Source organism: Lygodium microphyllum, chromosome 18, assembly GCF_053477565.2.
Source record: "Lygodium microphyllum isolate KBCC chromosome 18, Lygodium_microphyllum_v1.1.10, whole genome shotgun sequence".
Classification (NCBI taxonomy): Eukaryota; Viridiplantae; Streptophyta; class Polypodiopsida; order Schizaeales; family Lygodiaceae; genus Lygodium; species Lygodium microphyllum.
In genome coordinates this window covers 11754546-11772597 of record NC_141152.1, presented here as the reverse complement: position 1 = coordinate 11772597, position 18052 = coordinate 11754546, and the positions used below count along the sequence as shown (strand labels likewise).

General features: G+C 41.9%; 1 protein-coding gene across 7 annotated transcripts in view; it reads right to left on the bottom strand.

Moving 5' to 3' along the window:
• The window catches only part of LOC148020585 (Metallopeptidase M24 family protein), a 227019-nt gene that overhangs the window by 62204 nt on the left and 146763 nt on the right, over positions 1-18052 (bottom strand). The window lies entirely within an intron of this gene.

The following is an 18052-nucleotide window of genomic DNA, read 5'->3' as shown; positions in this document are numbered from 1 at the left end:
GGTGGTGATACTTTTTGCAGGTGGTGATACTTTTTGCAGTTGGTTTCCTTGTTTACTTATATAAATATTTTAATTTTCTTTTCTTTAGTTGTTGTTGCTTTTTACCCCCAAAGTTCTCTTGGATTAAGCCGGGATCTTTGCATGGCCAGAAGAGGCAGCCATTGGGACAAATTGGACTAATGGTTTGTCTGAGCCTTAGGACCGGTTCCATATTGAATGGGCATTGAAGAATAGAATGCCACTGGTTTGGGATTGTGTGCTTAGCCACTTGAGATGGTGGGCGACAATGAGCCTGGCTAAGATAGAAGATGCACATGTGAGAATTCTCATGAAATAAAAGTCACCGTAACTGAGCCACATTACACTTTTTGATGTGATTGCAATCACAACAGTTGCTCAGAACAACTTGAGAAATGCAGGGGTCACCAACCCTAAAATTTAGGGAGTTACTATTTTTGGACCCAAAAATCTGTTCACGTCATTATCTTCGTTTTTGCAGGAGGATAAATTCTCTGGTCTGTGCCGAGATCAAATTTTGCACCAATTATGGAGAATTTTAGACCGAAAGGATTAAATGGAAAAAATTGTTACATGTATGCCATGTGGCACAAATTCCCAAGAGAGAGAGAGAAAGAGAGAGAGCATTTTAAAAAAAGAGAGAGAGCACAAATTCCCAAAAGAGAGAGAGCATTTAAAAAAAACGTAATAGGCATGAGGGGCAGATATGAGAATGAAGTTTTGAGGAGCTGAGGGTAAATTGCTGCAAGTTCATCAGCTATGGAGAGTACTTCGTCTCTGACTCATGTACAGAGGTAGAGCTTGCTCCCTCTGGTCAACTCTCTCTCTATTCTCAGAGAAAATGCTTTGCACAATGGACTGATTCCATCGAAGGTACAGTTCTGTATTTTCTTTGCACTTCTCCCGAGGCAAGAGCCTCACTGTCCAGGTTCAGGAGCAGCTGTTGATTTCTTATCATAAAAGAAAATACCTTGATACTTTTGTAATTGGGAATCATGCTAATTCCATACCTTGTAATTTCCAGCCTTTGTAAATTCAGCCCTTGCTTATGTAAATGTGCCCTTAACTTTGGAGATGAGAAGTTAGGATAAAGAAAGCAAGAGGCTAAGACAAGACATCTTTTGGCTCATTCACAAAATTTTACTGTTCACTTTCTTGAAGTTAGCTTCCTTCTTGTTAGATGAAGGATCAGCCATGGCTATCATGTATTCTTTGGAATTCTCATCATCAATACATGGAAAGATGTCTTGGTGCAATAGTTCTTTGTTACTTTATGTCTAATTCAATTTAGTTAGATTTCTTGTTAGATTTCTTTTCGTGGTTGAATGCTTCATTACATTGGTATCAGAGCTTTAGTTTAGATCTTGTTAGAAGTCATTTTCATGCAATAAATTTAGTTATAGTGAATAGGGAGTGAAAACCGCAGTTAAAATTCATTCACAAGAGTTAGTTCTTCCATAACCATGGTCTGACATGGAGAATTCTTACAAACCGTGACTAAGATGGAGGTTCTTGGCATGAACCAATGGACAATGGCGAGCTCCAACCATTTTGGCAAGTCGTGAGGACCAAGATTTGGACCAAAATTGGGGCTGCCTGATCTGCGCCTGATCATATTCCTGCATCACGTGGTGAAATTTGGAGCCAATAAGCTCTAGCTGGGCCATACCAAGCTCCTACTTCCTTTGGCAGTTAGTCTCTTCCAAGATTTGAGGAGATTTCTTCCATCTTGAGTCTTTCCCTCTCTCACGAAAACCTAACAGGGACAGTTTTGGACAGTAAGCTTATTTTCTCAGATTTCTCATCAGGATCATGGGGCTTTTGGTCAATCTCACTTCCTGAAGCCTCTACACAAAGGATAGTACCAACATTGCATGGATTTTCCACCATTGTGGAAGAATGGAGTGGATTCTTGAAGGATTCATGAAAGGGGCAGCCAATGTCAATTGAAGGAAGGGAATTATTAGATTCTCTTTCAAATTTTGAAATTCTTTGAAGCCTACTTTACACAATGAAGAGTAATCAGCATCTTCAACTCAAGTGGTTTCTCTATTGAAGCCTTATTCATCAAATTTTGGTTCCATTGGTTAATGGGAGTACTCTTCATGAAGATTCTTGATCAAGAAGCTAGATATTAGCATTGGAAAACTAAAATGGGAATTTCTTGGATTAATTGAAGCTGAAATCAAGCTTTATTTGTTGAATTCAAGTTCTATTTGGGGAGATTCCTTCATCCACAACAACACTCTTCTCCTACTAGCTTAAGAGGTATTCTAATCAATTTTAATCTCTCTATAAATCCTTTTGCTGAGCTAAGTCCAATTGATGAAAGAGGGATTAAAATGATAAAGAATCCCATCCATTCTATCAAATGCATTTCATGAGGAAATCCATAGAGCTATGTTAGTGATTGATCATAGCATAATCAATCTCATTCACTGAAATAATCATTTCCAAGTGCCTCAAATTCTCATTTCATTTACCTAACCCTGATATTGAATTGTTTGCTTCTTTTATTCATTGACATGAGTAAAAATTTTACTCAATGGTAAATGGAATAAGAATTGTTAAGCAGTGAGTCACTGCTGAGGTGATCCCTTACCTATTCCCAATTCAATTTCAGCCTATTCTATTCAAGTTCTTGCATATCATCAAAAGAGCAATCAAATTCTTTTCATTCCATGCATTTCATGCTGATTTTTAAAACTTAGCATTGAACTGCCATGTATATACCCACGAGGAAAAGTGGATGTCGGGCGAGTTGGTAGGACAAAAGAGAGATGACCCTACCCTACTGACAAGGACCCTGAAGGGGAGCACAAACCGGCTTGAGAGGGAAATTTGCACACCCCTCAAGTCTCGGATCCCACGCATTTAAAGTTCAGGTGCAGGTACCACTCAAGGGAACAAGATTTCAGTTTTCAGCATGGTATTTTGACATTGGATCAGCATTGAGGTCTTGGGACAGGTTATACAAGCAGGGTCCCATTAATCTTGCAGTCTACTGTGGATTATTCATCATTTTGGTTATTGCAGAGGGTATTTTCAATTTTGATAGATGTATGGAGTTCCCTTACAGTTCTACACGGTTGATAGATTCATGAAAATTGAAGGTACAAATCACTATATGATCAAAACAGAGCATTCACTGGGTGCAGGAATTTCCAGACAGCGACAGTAAACTGTCTACAGAATTTTCTGTATTCAACTACTTTCAACACTTGATAGTTCGTTAGAAAGGGGACTTCTCAAGCTTCAAGCAGAGCTAAAGAGCTTGTTATTCGGAGCACTAGAACTCAAGATATTTGAGTTTTTCCTCTGCTGTATATAGAGGACAGGAAGTTACTCGTGGCAAGGAACAAGAAAAAGAATCCTATTTTCGAGACCATCAATGAAGAGCTGAGAGAATACCAACATGAATATGAATATGAAAACCCTCAAGAAGCTATATACTATAGGCATTATGAGAATGAAGAGGTTGATGTAAGTTCCACTCATTCTCCTATCAATCAACCAATGAATGGAGTTGAGATATCCCATGCTTCCATGAACTCTAACAGCCTACAACAACTCTCAAATGATATTAAAGAGATGAAATCAGGTTTTGATGGTATAAGGATGGGTATTGACAAGTTAGTGGCTATCTTTAGTGAAAAGATGTTGCCTACAGCCGGTCCTAATGTTCCAAACCCTCCTTTGGCTGAAGACCAACCCAAACCCTCTACTCCAAAGGTGGTAAGACAATTTGAGATTGGGGAATCGTCAAAGGCTAAAGATTTTATACATCTCACTTCATTTCAGCCTCAGCCCTATCAATCAAAGGCCTATTCTCAGCCACATGGGCAAGATCCACATGATAGGGTTTAAGCAAGCTCTAGGCATGAAGAGGACATCCATGGTTGCAATCCATTTTATAAACAATTCTATCCTCAACTTAATATTGGTGGATATGAACAAGGGCATGTGAATTCAGCCCCAAACTCCTATGGGCAGTACCAACACAATCCTCATACTCAAGTTCAGCCTAATAGGCCAAGCCCTTTATCCAATCATGGTTGGCATCAATAAAACAGTGGGCAGCAACCACCATTTAATACTCCTATGCATGGACAATATCAAGGGTACCATGGACAACCTTTCAATTTGGGTAACACTCATTTTCAGCCTCAAGGACATTATTTCCAGCCACAAGGTCATGGTATGCAGTATGGACAGCAAACCCCATTTGCACAAGGAACTTGGAATAATGAATTCCCTAGGCAAGGCTCACTTGGTAACTCTTTTGGACAGCAACACCATAATGGATGACAGCACTACAATGGGCAGCCACCTCAATATGAGAGAGAGTATAAAGAGAAAATTGTCATCTCAAATTTCAAAGGGGAGAATCCTTCACCTGCGGAATTGGAGGAGTGGTTTGACAAATTGGAGATGTAGTTTTCCCTTTATCCAAGGCCCGAAAATGCCAAAGTAAAGTTTACAGCCCTTCATTTAGAAGGCTGTGCACATACTTGGTGGAGATATATGACAAGAATTGGGCATGACTTCTTATCTTGGGAAGCACTAAAGAATGCTATGATTGAAGACTTTGTCTCTCCCATTGAAAAAGAGCACTTGGAAAAGAAATGGTACGCCCTTGAGCAACGGGGTCTTTCGGTTAGAGAGTATTCAAATCAGTTTTTAAACCTCTCAATGTATGTTCATGGAGTCTCCGGTAGTGCCAAATTGAACAAGTATATATTTGTTTTGGAGTCTACCTTATCATCTGAAGTTGGAGCCATTAAGCCTACATCTTTGCAAGCTGCCATTCAATTGGCTGAGCATTATGGACACAAATACAAGAGTTTCCAGCCAAAAACATGGCATTTATGTTAGCCTACACACTTTCGAAAGACATCAGGCCATTATGGTCATGCAAGGACTGATTTTCAGTATGGTGAAAAGCCAATAAATGTTCACAGCAATACCTACAGCAAGATACCAACTTTTCCCATTGTTTATGGGCCAAAGCAGGGCAGCAATTTCAGATCTAATGCTGAAAATAAGTTTGATGGAAAAATGACTGATATTAGTGCCAAATTTTTAGCCCCTACCCCAAGGCAAGCATGTGTCTAATGACAAGCTCAAAGAAATGTATGCCAAGGGCCTATGCTTCAAGTGCGGGGAGAAATGGTCACCCGACCATAAGTCCAAGTGCAAGGTTAAGAATTTGAAGGCTAGTATGATTTTTGAAGATGATTCTGATGCCGAACCTATTGAGGGAAGTCTAGCACAGCTTGAAGGCTCTACTACTTAAGAAGAGATGCATGAAAATGAAGAGAGTATCCTTGACGAGTTTTATGACCCAATGGATGGCTTTCCTTTTGATCCGGGTGGTCATTACATGGATGATTCTTGGACTGATTTACATCCTCGCTATGTTCCATATCAAATGACGCATGGAGTGGTTTAAGAGGGGACAATACCCTACGCCTCAAAGGCCAAATCAACGGAAGGACCGCTCACATACTCATTGATACGGGCAGCACACACAGTTTTATTAATTCCAAATCACTCAATGGGTTGAAATTGAGTACACAGGATATGCCTTCTTCCCTAAAAATCCAAGTGGCCAATGGAGATTTTGAAAATAGTAATCAATGCTGTCCAAATGTTCCTATCAGTCTATCTTCATTGTGCACTATATCAATGAGTTTGATCGCATCAGAAATGAGTCCCATTGACATTATACTTGGCTGCAATTGGCTGAAATCTTTGGGCGGGTTTACTATGGATCTTAACAAGCTTGAAATGGAATTTCAATGGTGTGGACAGCAAGTAATCCTACATGGTGTCGAGAAGAAGAAAATAGAGGTGATCAGCCCTAAGAAGATTAAAAAAGAGATAAATGCAAAGGCATGCATGTTCACAGCATCAGCCATGGCTATCATGTATTCTTTGGAATTCTCATCATCAATACATGGCAAGATGTCTTGGTGCAATAGTTCTTTGTTACTTTATGTCTAATTCAGTTTAGTTAGATTTCTTGTTAGATTTCTTTTCCTGGTTGAATGCTTCATTACACTTCTCCAATGCAAGAACTAAAGAAAGTGATGACCAAGCCACACAGGAACAGGGTTTTTCAGCTCTGATTTAGTATTGTTTGTGGGACTGTTTTACTGCTGGAATGATGCCAAGGTAAAAGGGATGTTGTTCTGGATATGTTGGACACTAATAACAGTAAATACAGAGTTCTGTAGACTGCAATTCTGCACATGAATCATTGAGTTATGGCCACAGAAAATGCTTTCCTAAAAGGGATGTTGTTCTGGATATGCTGGACAGTAAGAACAGTAAATCACAAGTTCTGCAAATTGCAATTCTGCATATGAATCATTGAGTTATGGTCACAAAAAATGCTTTCCTAAAAGTGATGTTGTTCTGCACATGAATCATTGAGTTACGGTCACGGAAAACGCTTTCCTAAAAGGGATGTTGTTTTGGATATGCTGGACAGTAAAAACAGTAAATACAGAATTCTGCAGACTGCAATTCTACACATGAATCATTGAGTCATGGTCACACAAAATGCTTTCCTAAAAGGGATGTTGTTCTGGTCATGCTAAACTGTCCTTATGCAGCTCGGATTTACTCAAAAAAGATGAAAACCAATTGTTCATAGGTTATGTATTTTGGAACATTTCATTTTTTTAACTTTCCATCTTTTAATTGATAAAGAAATACCAAGAGGGGAGTTGGTCTTCGGGGCCAATCTGGTGTTCAGCGAGCGAGTGAGGTCTCTCTTTGTGTGTGTGTATGAAAAAGATTAGGCGTTAATTGAAGGAACTACTGCTTTATGTGAGTTATAGACCGGTTTCAGTATAAATGATCTCTCCACATCTTACAGAGTATGCCTGCACCTGGCAGTCCAAATGGACCAATCAATGATGCTAAATATCACCTCCCACCTGTGACAATGTCCTAGAGTCACTATGTCTGCAAGAAACCTGAAGCAGGGATCATTTTCAACTGCTGGCCAACAATGAAAAATGATTGGCTCCCTGAAATCCTCATATCTGCATGGAAGGCCTATGTCCATGGCCCAAGGTACTACCCCCCCAAGTTGCTATCATAGTCTTAGCTGCACCACAAAAGACCATCCTAAGGGCTCTGCTCTAAATTTCATGAGCTTTGGGCCAGCTTCAACCATTTCTGAGATTACACATTGCAAAGCAAGAATCTGTGTTGCTCTGTTGGCAATATTTGGGGCATATCTCCCTATCTTGCTCTGCAACTGCTGGGAAAAGGTGCAGATCTCTCCCCACAATGCACACACATTGTTTTTGAGATGAAACTATGGTGATGCCTTATATTATGTCACACTACAAAGAAAGCTATGTTCAGTATAAACATAACTAAAGTCAAAAACATAAACAGAGTATTTGTTCTGGTCAATATCCTGAAGTTTGTGGCAATCATATAGGGGCTGCTGCTGCTAGGATATCTTAAAGAATGTAAAAGTATCAATGGCAATGTCATCAGAGACCATATGAATATGAGATTTTGAGATGGTCCAAAGTGTCCAAAATCTCATCCAGGAAAGAAACTAGGCATGTGTCTTTAAACGAGGAAGAATATAACCCTCACCCGCCCGCCCCCCCCCCCCCCCCCTTCCCCTTCCCTCCCTCACACACACACACAGGAAAAGAGGAATGTCTATTACAAGGCTTGACTGAATAACCAATCAGGTGGTCTGGAGTGTCAAACCATGGGTAGCTGACAGTGAGAGAAGTGCTAGAACTCTGGGGTGTTGTGGAACACCACCCTAAGGGGTGTTGTGAAATTTCATATAAAATGTCTCTCTATGTCTCCTCTAGGAAATTTTCATACTTTGTATCCCAATGGGATTAGTCAATACGAACATTCTTTTCTCTGAAAAACACACACCCAGGTGCATTTAGATCAGTTGATTGATGATTATATTTATGGACATGCTAATAGAATGTATGCAGATAACTTTGTGGATGGAAGAATAACCAAATATGCCCAACACATCTATTGACCTGAGACCAGAGGATGTCATTAGATTTTTGATATACCTAAAATATGTAACTAAAAATGGACATTTGTATTTTGGCCATACATGGAAAAAATGGTTTTACACTATTTTGTCTCCTAAATAATGGACACACTGCCCTAATTGAAGTCCCATCATTCTCATTCAATTTCCTTTCAACCCTTTCTGTTGTTGCTACCAATGCAAAAAACAAGACCAACATGTCTTCTTCACCCTCTACTCACGTTGATCAACTAAGTTTGATCTGACACGATGACCACTGGTGTTGAACTATTGATGCTTGCAACCCATACTGGTGTATTTGTTCTTACTAACCTATTATTATGGTTGGTTTTGCAGGTAGTACGTTCAACCTTCATCAAAATTGGTTTATGCTAGCTTGTTTGTGGAAGATTGGAGAGGTCTTGTGTCAGAGATGCCTTCGTATTCTCATAGCTCTATCTAATTTATGGCATTGCAACATTGTATGAATGTTGTATCATCCATTCAATTATATTAAAGCTTGATATCTTCAAAACTTGGAATGTGCTTTCATTGCTGCATCACAATACATAATTTAAAATCACTATGAGATTGTTACTACCATTAACCTTGGAAACACAGTGTATAACTTCATGATGTTTTCATTTGATAAGTCAATTGATCTATTTTATATCACACACACACACACACACACACACACACACACACACACACACATGCACGCACCCATGCACATGGGTGCATGTGAACCAATTGTCCATTATATAGTGGAAGGAAAATCAAAACAAAGTTTCTCCCGAGCAAAATCAAAACAAAACACCTATATAGTGGAAACATTAATATTATGGACAAGCAACCATCATATCATGATTGTTACACAACAATGAAAGAAGTTGCATTGTTGAAACAAGCCGATCGTGATATACACATGATTACCCTGAGTTCAAATTATCTAAAGTGCCCAAAATCTAACCAGCTAAGGAATTTAGAGTACCATGCCAACCAAGATTGGACTTTGCCCAACAATTAAAGAAATTTTGCCAAATCCTTGTGATGCAAACCTAGCATCCAAGTAGCAAGGAATTCTATCCAAAAACTCATGATACGTGTCACGTTGGGCAATATTAAAGGAGGTGTGAACCAATCACCAAAGTACACAAAAACCAGAAGCAATGGGATAATGCAATGCAACTTTTTTTTCATATTTTTGTCCACTAGCAAGGTTCCAATCATGCATCTCCAAAAGAAGATCCTCTGTTTCAATGGCAACACGTTTTGCCAAACCTCGTTGAGATTTGTTTACCATCATGTCACTCATCAAATGCCTTCTTGAGCATCTAGTGACCTGTTGCCTCCCAGCTTCCCACTACCTGCCGACACCATAGCTGCCAAAGTCGTGGCTTGCAACTCATCACTGCCTGCACCTCCTAGATCGTAGGTCTCTGCCGGCACCCTAAAGACCCGATAGGTGGTTGAAGGTTCGAAATGCACAAATGAACAGCAGTCAAATTTGACAAAAGTAGGCAGGTTGCTTGTCAGAAGCAGGAGGTTTGCTCAAGCTGAGGGCCTGCTTACCAAAAGAGGGCAGACAAAAATTCCACCTGCTCTGCTAAACCCATGGCCTCTACTCCCCCCGCTGAAAATTCAGCATGACAAGACCCCCCACAATAGCTAGAAGGAGAAAACTAGGTCAATGAGAAAATCGCCAATCCATCCTCCACCTTCGGGGACTCTAGTGCAGCTGCCATAGCTCCCATGGCTGATACTACCTTACAGATCAGGTTCAATCCTGACATAGAACTTGACATTAGTGATAGAGTGGAAACCTTGGAGGCGTCATCTCTGATGTGTCGATTGGTGAGCCAACCACCGATGCACGCATTGAAAGACGTGATACATGTAGCTCTCACAGGCACACCAGCGAGTTACAAAGGTAACCCCATTGGGGAAAGGGTGCTTCAAGGTTAGTTTTAGCACAACAAAGCAATCCACAATGGCGCTTGTCTCACTAGCCCAGTAGACATCCAAACCGTAGTTGCTAAGGTGCTTCAGGGTCAGTTTTAGCAGACCAGAGTAGTCTACACACCCCTTGTCTCGACGAGTATTTCTTGCCTCTTATACCCCAAATTTGCAAAGCTTTTGGGCATGTCATTCAGCGGGACAGCACTTCCTTGATGCAGTAGAAGAGGGATGACTTTCGGTTAGAGTTATCGTCCCTACTTCAGCATTGGGATCCCTTCCTCGAGCCATTAAGATTCCATTGATGCATAGAGGGTGTATGATTCAAATGATATATTACATTGGTCTCCCAGGATAGTGCTTCGCTTGTAGGGTGGTGGGCCACCTTCTAGGAGATTGTCCTAGGATGGAGCAGAGGAGACAGAATACTAGGCTTCGCCCAAACTCATTTTAGGATGAAGGGGGAGGGCACTTGCCTTACAGGAGGAATGAAAGGGAGCGGCAGAGGAGATGAGAAGCTAGAAAAAGGAGGAGGCAGAGACAGATAAAGAGAGAGACAGGGGCAAGAGGAGCAGGCAGAGAGATGATGGATAGTTGTTAGGGATCTTAGGGCTATTTCACACAAGGATCTGATTGGCCCCTTGAAGCAGAACAGACAACAGTACTTGAGGTTCCCTTTCCTAGGCCACAGGTGATAGAGGTTCAATCACCTGTGGTATCACTGGCAGCTAGAATGGTAGTGACTCCTCCATGTGGGATGGAGCAGCTATCTCACACCCCCCAACCTTGAGAGGCAATAATGGATGCACCATGACAACCTTGAGATGAATCCTGTAGCATAGGCCTCCACCGAGTAGTCTGTTTCTAAAGTTCCTAATACTCAAGAGGGAGAGCTTCCAAGGGAGAGAGAGAGAGGTGGATCTAGTTACTCATTAGAGGGGAGGAGAGAGTGAGGAGGTTTTATGCACAGATTCAGATGATTCTCTGGCCTTCATCAAGTTTCCATCTCTTCAACAGGCTGCAAAAACTGCAGCGATGAGATCGGATAGAGTATATACTAGGCGGCAGAAGAGACAGGCATGGTCCATGGAGCCATGCCAGTCTAAGAGACTTAGATGATCTCCATGAGGATCCTCTCATGTGACATTCGAGGCTTTGGTGGAAGACTTTTTTGCCAAGGACAGAGGCTCATAAGACAAGATCTCTATAGAACACTGGTTGGAGGATCAGTGGATTTTCCTATGCTACACGAGCATCACCTCTCAAAAGAGAGGATCTCCTAATGCAGTGGGAAGCTATGCACTAGGATGGCAGAGAGGATGTAGGTGGGTGGCAGAGAGGATGTATGCAGCCCAAGTGGAAATAGATGCTATGACGGAGGCCAGATCAAAGTATGAGTACCATCCGAGGGCCTCTTTTTGGACACAAGTAGGAGACAAGGTGAACAAAGAATTCTTTTGCACCACAGTTCCGAGACACATTCTAGACAAGGTATTACGAGACTTAGAAGAGCAGATGGATCCCTTGCCCAAGGGCCCCACAGAAGGTGAGTTAGGTGGCCACAGATTATAACACTGCTTTCTTGGGCATGACAACGAGGCCTCCAAGATTGGAGAGGGATAGAGAGATTGTGTGCAGAGTACAAACAAAGTGGTCACAAAGAGCATGACGATACATTTGATGGCCCCATTCTCAGAGGAGGAGACAAGGCCTGGCTAGAACTACCATCAAGGAAGTGCCCAGGGGATGATGGATTGGACATGGCTTTCTTCCTCAACTACTGGGATGTGATCAGCACAGGACTTTTAGCAGCATTTCACAAGATCATGGCATTTGGAGATATGCCCAAAAGGGTGTTAGAGAGATTGATTCACCTCATCCCAAAGGGCAACGAGACATGCTGGAGATCACCCAATTGAGACCAATCACTTTGCGTGAAACAACATATAAAATCCTAGCCAAAATGATCAGCCTCAGACTCTCTCTTGATGCTAGACCTCATTCACCCTACCCCACTAGTTTTGTTTGCTCATTGTTTTGCTTCTTAATTTTGAGAAGGCCTATGATAAGAGTTGATTGGGACTTTCTAGAGGGCACCATGTTGAGATGGGTTTCCCAGAGCAATCGATAAGAGGTGTATCAGTTCTATATTAATCAACTCACAGCTAGGTGCTCGTTGGTTGGGCTAGAGGTGCCAGATTGAGTGTTCGAGATGCTATGGGCTCCTTCCTGAGGGATAGGATTGCAAGTATTCAAGGCATCACACTTCCCATTTCAGAGGTTGAGGAGTTGTTGAATGTGGAGGTCGCAGATGATACATCTGTTTACTTGGATGGGGATGAGGAGAATTTTAAGGCCTTTGTAGTTGTGATGGAGGTCTTCTGCGAAGCTTCAAGAGCTCTTATTAATTGCACAAATCCTATGGATTTTGGGTTTGTGATACTCACCAGATAGACTAGAAACCACATGAGAATTTGCCTTGGGTCCCTTGTGGCACTTCTGTGAGATATCTGGGCTTCCATGTAGGCTTCAAAGCAGTAGCTGGCACCCTTGTTACTTAGCATAAGACAAAAACTACTATATTGGAGGATAGCAACAGTATCGCTAGTAGGTAGGGTGGGAATGGCAAATCAAGTTCTGTTAGCCACCACGTGGTATATAGCTTCTTGTTGGGCTTTCTCTAGGTCATGCATTGGCCAACTAAAGCATTTCATCAGGAATTCCATTTGGTCAAGTGCAGATGGTAGTTCTGGGTGAGGTAAGGTAGCTTCGGATGTTATTATCCAGCCTAGATTGAGTAGTGGTTTAGGGGTTGACCCAGATAGTTAGAGTGGAGCATTGATGGTAAAGCTAGTTGGTGAGGGGTTTTCTTCTAGGTGAGGAGCCATGGAAGAAGGTACTATTATGGAAATTACAGATGATTGCTCCCGCTCATCGAGGACCCTGGCAGCCTATCACACATTGGCTATTTCAGCATATCCAAGCTACAACGCTAGGGAACAATTTTGAGATAAGATTTGCTGCATCTATTATACGACCATGGAGATAACTAGACTTCATCAGATTGACCCAGCAAGTGTTGAAGAGAAGTTGAGGCAGCCACTTCTTTTTAATCAGCCATTGAAGACAGAGAGAGGCCACACCATTGGAGAGGGGACCGTCCGGGAGGTTCTTTTCACAAGTAGCTTCAACAATGGGGGACTGGTTTGCCTTTTTGTAGCTGCTGGATCATATATAGAGACAGAGACTTAGACGTATCTGGGCGGCCAAAGTCATAATGGAGAGCATCAAGGATGTGGTACCCCTTGAATGGAGGAACGACACAGTGACACATCAACAGTGACACATCAAATATGGATAGGGGTCTTTACTAGAAGAGAGATCCTTCATGCAATGGTAGCCATTAATGCAGATAGTGTGTTTACTTTTCCAGTAGAGATGGATGGCAGACTTACGCAACAAAATCTGAATCAGTTAGGGTTCACAGGATGCTCTTGACAAAGGATTAGAGTTGTGGCTCATTGTGATAGGACTTGATTCTTAGACACAAACCCTTAGACTTGTATGGAAGATGGATGGAGACATTGGGCATATAGGAGGAGGCCGCTACAGAGACTTCAGTGGGATCCTAGGGAGTGGGTATGGAGAGCTCCATTTGTAGAGATGCCTCAAGATGTGCCCTTCTTTGGCTGTACCACTAGATTGGGAGGGGAATACAGATAAGCAGGATCAAAGTGGTGCTAGTTGCAGCTCAGCATTGGACTATCCCCGTATATCATAGCCTTTCCATGCAGACTTCTGGAGGGGATTGGGGGATAGCTTTAGACCAAGAAAGATTTCACTCTTCTTTGGGTACTAGCACACAGGAGTTTAGCAATGATACATGGCTTGGCTATGGTAGAGACCGTATTCCTGACGCTAGATGTGGGGAGCATGAGGAGACTTAGAGGCATTGTATATGGGATTGCCCACAGACTCGGGAGGTTTGGAGGAGAACCCTTAGGATGGTGTTTCATGGCCCTACATATTCTATGATTGCTAAGTGGGGGACAATTGCATGGGTCACTGACGGAGACCCAGCTTGTGAGTAGGACTTTCATGCCAGATTTCTCACAACTAGTATGGATTTAGGGGCATTGTCACAGATGAGAGCTCATTGAAAGCATTATTGCTTCATACATATGTACAGCCAGATGTAGCCAGGCTGCCAGTCTAGTAATTTTTTGGACATATCTACTGCAGAGACTCTCTGTAGGATCTGGACACAGATTGTGCATACTCTTCCTGGGAGATGGGAGAGAGTATACATGGAAGTTCAGAGACTATGACGAAGAGGTGAGAGGATTTTCTCAGGACATGGGATTCCGGCACTTTTTTCCTCTTTCACACCCACATGGTATGGCATTATACACCTCTCGACTGGCTATTCACTCAATCTGTGTAATAGACTTCCCCTTATTACATAATTCTTGATATGGAAGACCCTTACAAGGCTGCTTTATACTTGGTTTCCTTGCCTTGGGACACTTTGTTCTAAGGTGTGTTAATAGAATTTTTACTTTTCTCTGAAAAAAACTAAAAACCTTAATGGGGCTCATTTGTTGGAAAGAGAAGGAACCTCAACCAAGGGTATTACTCTTGGGTTTCCAATCTAGAAGTTTGTGAAGTGTATCAAGAATAGGGGCATGCTAAAAACGCCACAATAGGTTCTTGATTTTTTCATATATCTGATACCCAATCTATGGAAATTCTGAGCTCTAGTAGGTTATTGGATGGCCATCGGCTCATCAAAAATAGCAATCCAATGAGCTCTTTCTCTATGCATTGAATGCCTTGGAGGGAAGTGTTGAGCAACCAAAACATGCCTTTTATTTATCCTATTTTTCTGGCATCTTTAGGCTCATTAAAACAGCCCCAAAAAGCCATTTTTGCTATTTTCTATATCACATTAGCAAATGTACAATGCACTAGTCTTCTTAGGGCTCCCACTATTTTAGTAAAAGGGACTTAGTGTGCACACCACTGTTCATCCTGTTTATCCTCATCATCCATAGTTGTTACCATCATCATCTACCCTCATCCTCATCTCTCAGAGGTCCTGCCAACCATCTACATCAGCACCTTGGCTTCTCTAGCCTGCATGCAGACATGCTCCTTGCTGCCACCAGCTGCCACACAGCATCTATCCACTATGTTCGATTTCCAACTAGAATGCTCTTGTTCGGAGGTTCTCCTAACCTGCTACAGCTGCCTCAGCATCATGTACAGCATCCTCTACACTCCAGATCAGCAAGGGACATCATTCCCAGCCTTGGCAACCTGTTTGCAACCCTGATGATCTGTTTTTCAGCTGGGTAACCTGATTCTACCCTCTGTTTTGGATGGATCAGCTGTGTTTTATATCATCTTCATCAACTTGCTTAGTGTTTTACTTCTACAGCAGGTTGTGATCAGATTATACACCTTGGTTTAGATTTCAGTCACAAAATTCCCCAACTCAAACTCAGCTGCTGATTAACATCACCCTCAGCTCCAATCGGCACCATCTACATCAAATTCTGGTGCTGCACTCTGTCTTGGTTTGTGTAAGACATGAGCAACAAGTAACCAATTTCCAATGGTTGAGACACCTTTTTCTTGGGACCCATTGTCCCTTCTCAATGCTTCTCCTTCACTGGAGACCCTGAGGTGGCATTATGCCCTCAATGATGATGACAACACATCCCCCTCTTTTCTTCAATATAGTCTACCAGATGTTTTAGACTACACTCCTATGACTTACGCAGAAGATGACAAGACTACATTAGTGACGCTGGCCAAGGACGTACCGCATTCAAGTTGACTAGAAAACCTTCATCTTCATCTCAGCCATGCCCAGTGTCAGGTTCTCATAATCCTTCATTTTTCAAACAGAAAATAAAATTATCACCTTGTAGTAAATCTCCTTGAGATAAGATACAAAGTACAAAAAGCCATGTAGAGACTAGCTAACTGCCTCATAAATCCAACAGTTGAACAAACAACCAATCTGTCGGGCAATAATGCTAAACCATCCAAGCAGCTATTTGAAAGAAGGTAGCAGAGTCCTAGCTCCTAAAGAAGGTCTCTCTCCTCATCCTCTCTTGCAAAGACTGGATGATTTTTTTCCAAACCCTTGAAAGAGTATTTGCAGTGGAGACATCCTGGAGATGTAGAGCATGTCTACACCTTGCAGTCCAAATGTACCAAATAACAATACAAGAAGTCGGCTCCCAACTTTGATAGTGTCCTTGGTCCATTGTGCCTGCCAATAAAATGTGAAGAGGGGATCCTACTCAAATGTTGACCAATGATGAGAGAAGAGTGGTTCCCTTGAAAAACCTCATATCCACATGTTGCGCCATTGTCTGTGACCCAAGCTACGCCCCCCAAATTGCAACCATGTTCTCTATGTGCCACGAAAATCATCATGAGGGCTCTCCTCCATACGTTCTAGGCTCTAGGACACTCCCATGGGCAATGTCTCTAGATCTCCTTTGGCTCGCCACATCTTGCACATGCCAATGGCAACCTACAATATCCAAGCCATGTACCCACCTACTAAGCTCTTGTAAGCTGATAGCCTTAGGAAAAGGGGATACCTTCCCACGCCTAAAGTTGTCATCTAGCCTCCTCCAAACGTCTGACAGGAAATGATGTTAAATTCCTTGTTTGAGCCAATGGAAAACAGTTTTTGGCTGTGCTTTAATCATCCTCATTGGAATCATTCTCCATAGCCTGCAAGTGTCGTTAAAGAAGGCCACGTCACATGACCTATCAAGGAATGAATTTTGATTTGTATGAGCCGAATCCCCTCCTTGTTTCTCCTATTGTGCAAGATTTGGTTGTAAGAAACCTTAGAGACCACGACTAGTATCAATATGGTTATATCTATAGAGGACTCTACAGGTAGAACTACGTCTTCAAATATTCTACTACATTACCTTCTCCTTCAATTGAGCATGTTGTTGGTGCTAATCATTCTCCATTCCCTCTCATCCCTCCATCTTTTAATGATCATTTAGGATCTATTTATTATACTTTTGGTAGCTTACAATTATATACACACTTGCATCAACTACATTAGGTTCGTTAAGTTCATTAGGATTAGGACCTTCTATTGCATCTCAAACTTCTTTTCCATTTTCAATTCCACATGTTACTTACCTATAGGTGTATGCCAGTTTCCATCCTGGTATACCCATTTGCTAGGAATGCCATATGTACACACTGTACCTCACACCTACCCAAAAGTAACTATACCTACCTTTACTAGGATGGTTGTGTTGGGTATCCCCTTTACGCCCACTCAAATGCACGGATATCCATCCTACTCTTATGGTGCAATTTCCCTCATACCATGGGCCACTCAAATGCATTGATATCCATCCTTTCCTTATCATCTTGCCGCAGCTACTCATACAATCACCACAGTTATGCCTAGTCAACCCAATCACAGATTTGGATCCATTGTGCATACTTCACCAATGCATGGTGGACACTTTGAGGTAAATCCCCATGTGTCCTCCACTCCCCCACCCTGCCCTCCCTACCCCCCATTCGGCAATCATACTTAGCCGCGACAGCAAAGAATTCCTTTAGTAAAGACTCATTTTAATGGGTCAAATTTTAGCACTTTGTCAAACCTCACGTAACAAGTGCTTGAGTCTCAGGGTCTCTATGACCTAGAAGTTGGACTAGAGGCTATGATGGATCCTCCGCTTGCGCACTCTAATCATATCCATCAATGCAAGGCTCACAATGCCATAATAAATGTCGAGTTGATGTAGGGGCTACTACCTAAGTTTCACTCAAAATTTCAGCACTTTCCCCAAGATTTGATCATTGGATTTATCTTATCACTTGCGATGCAGCAAGAGATCAAACTTGACATATTCATCTCAATCATGAGCTGCATGAAATCTTCATTAAGGACAGATGATCTATAAGTCAAGATAGCTGAGTATAGGCAACTACTCACTAAGTTCATCACCATTGGCTCACCGAAATCAAAGGGTG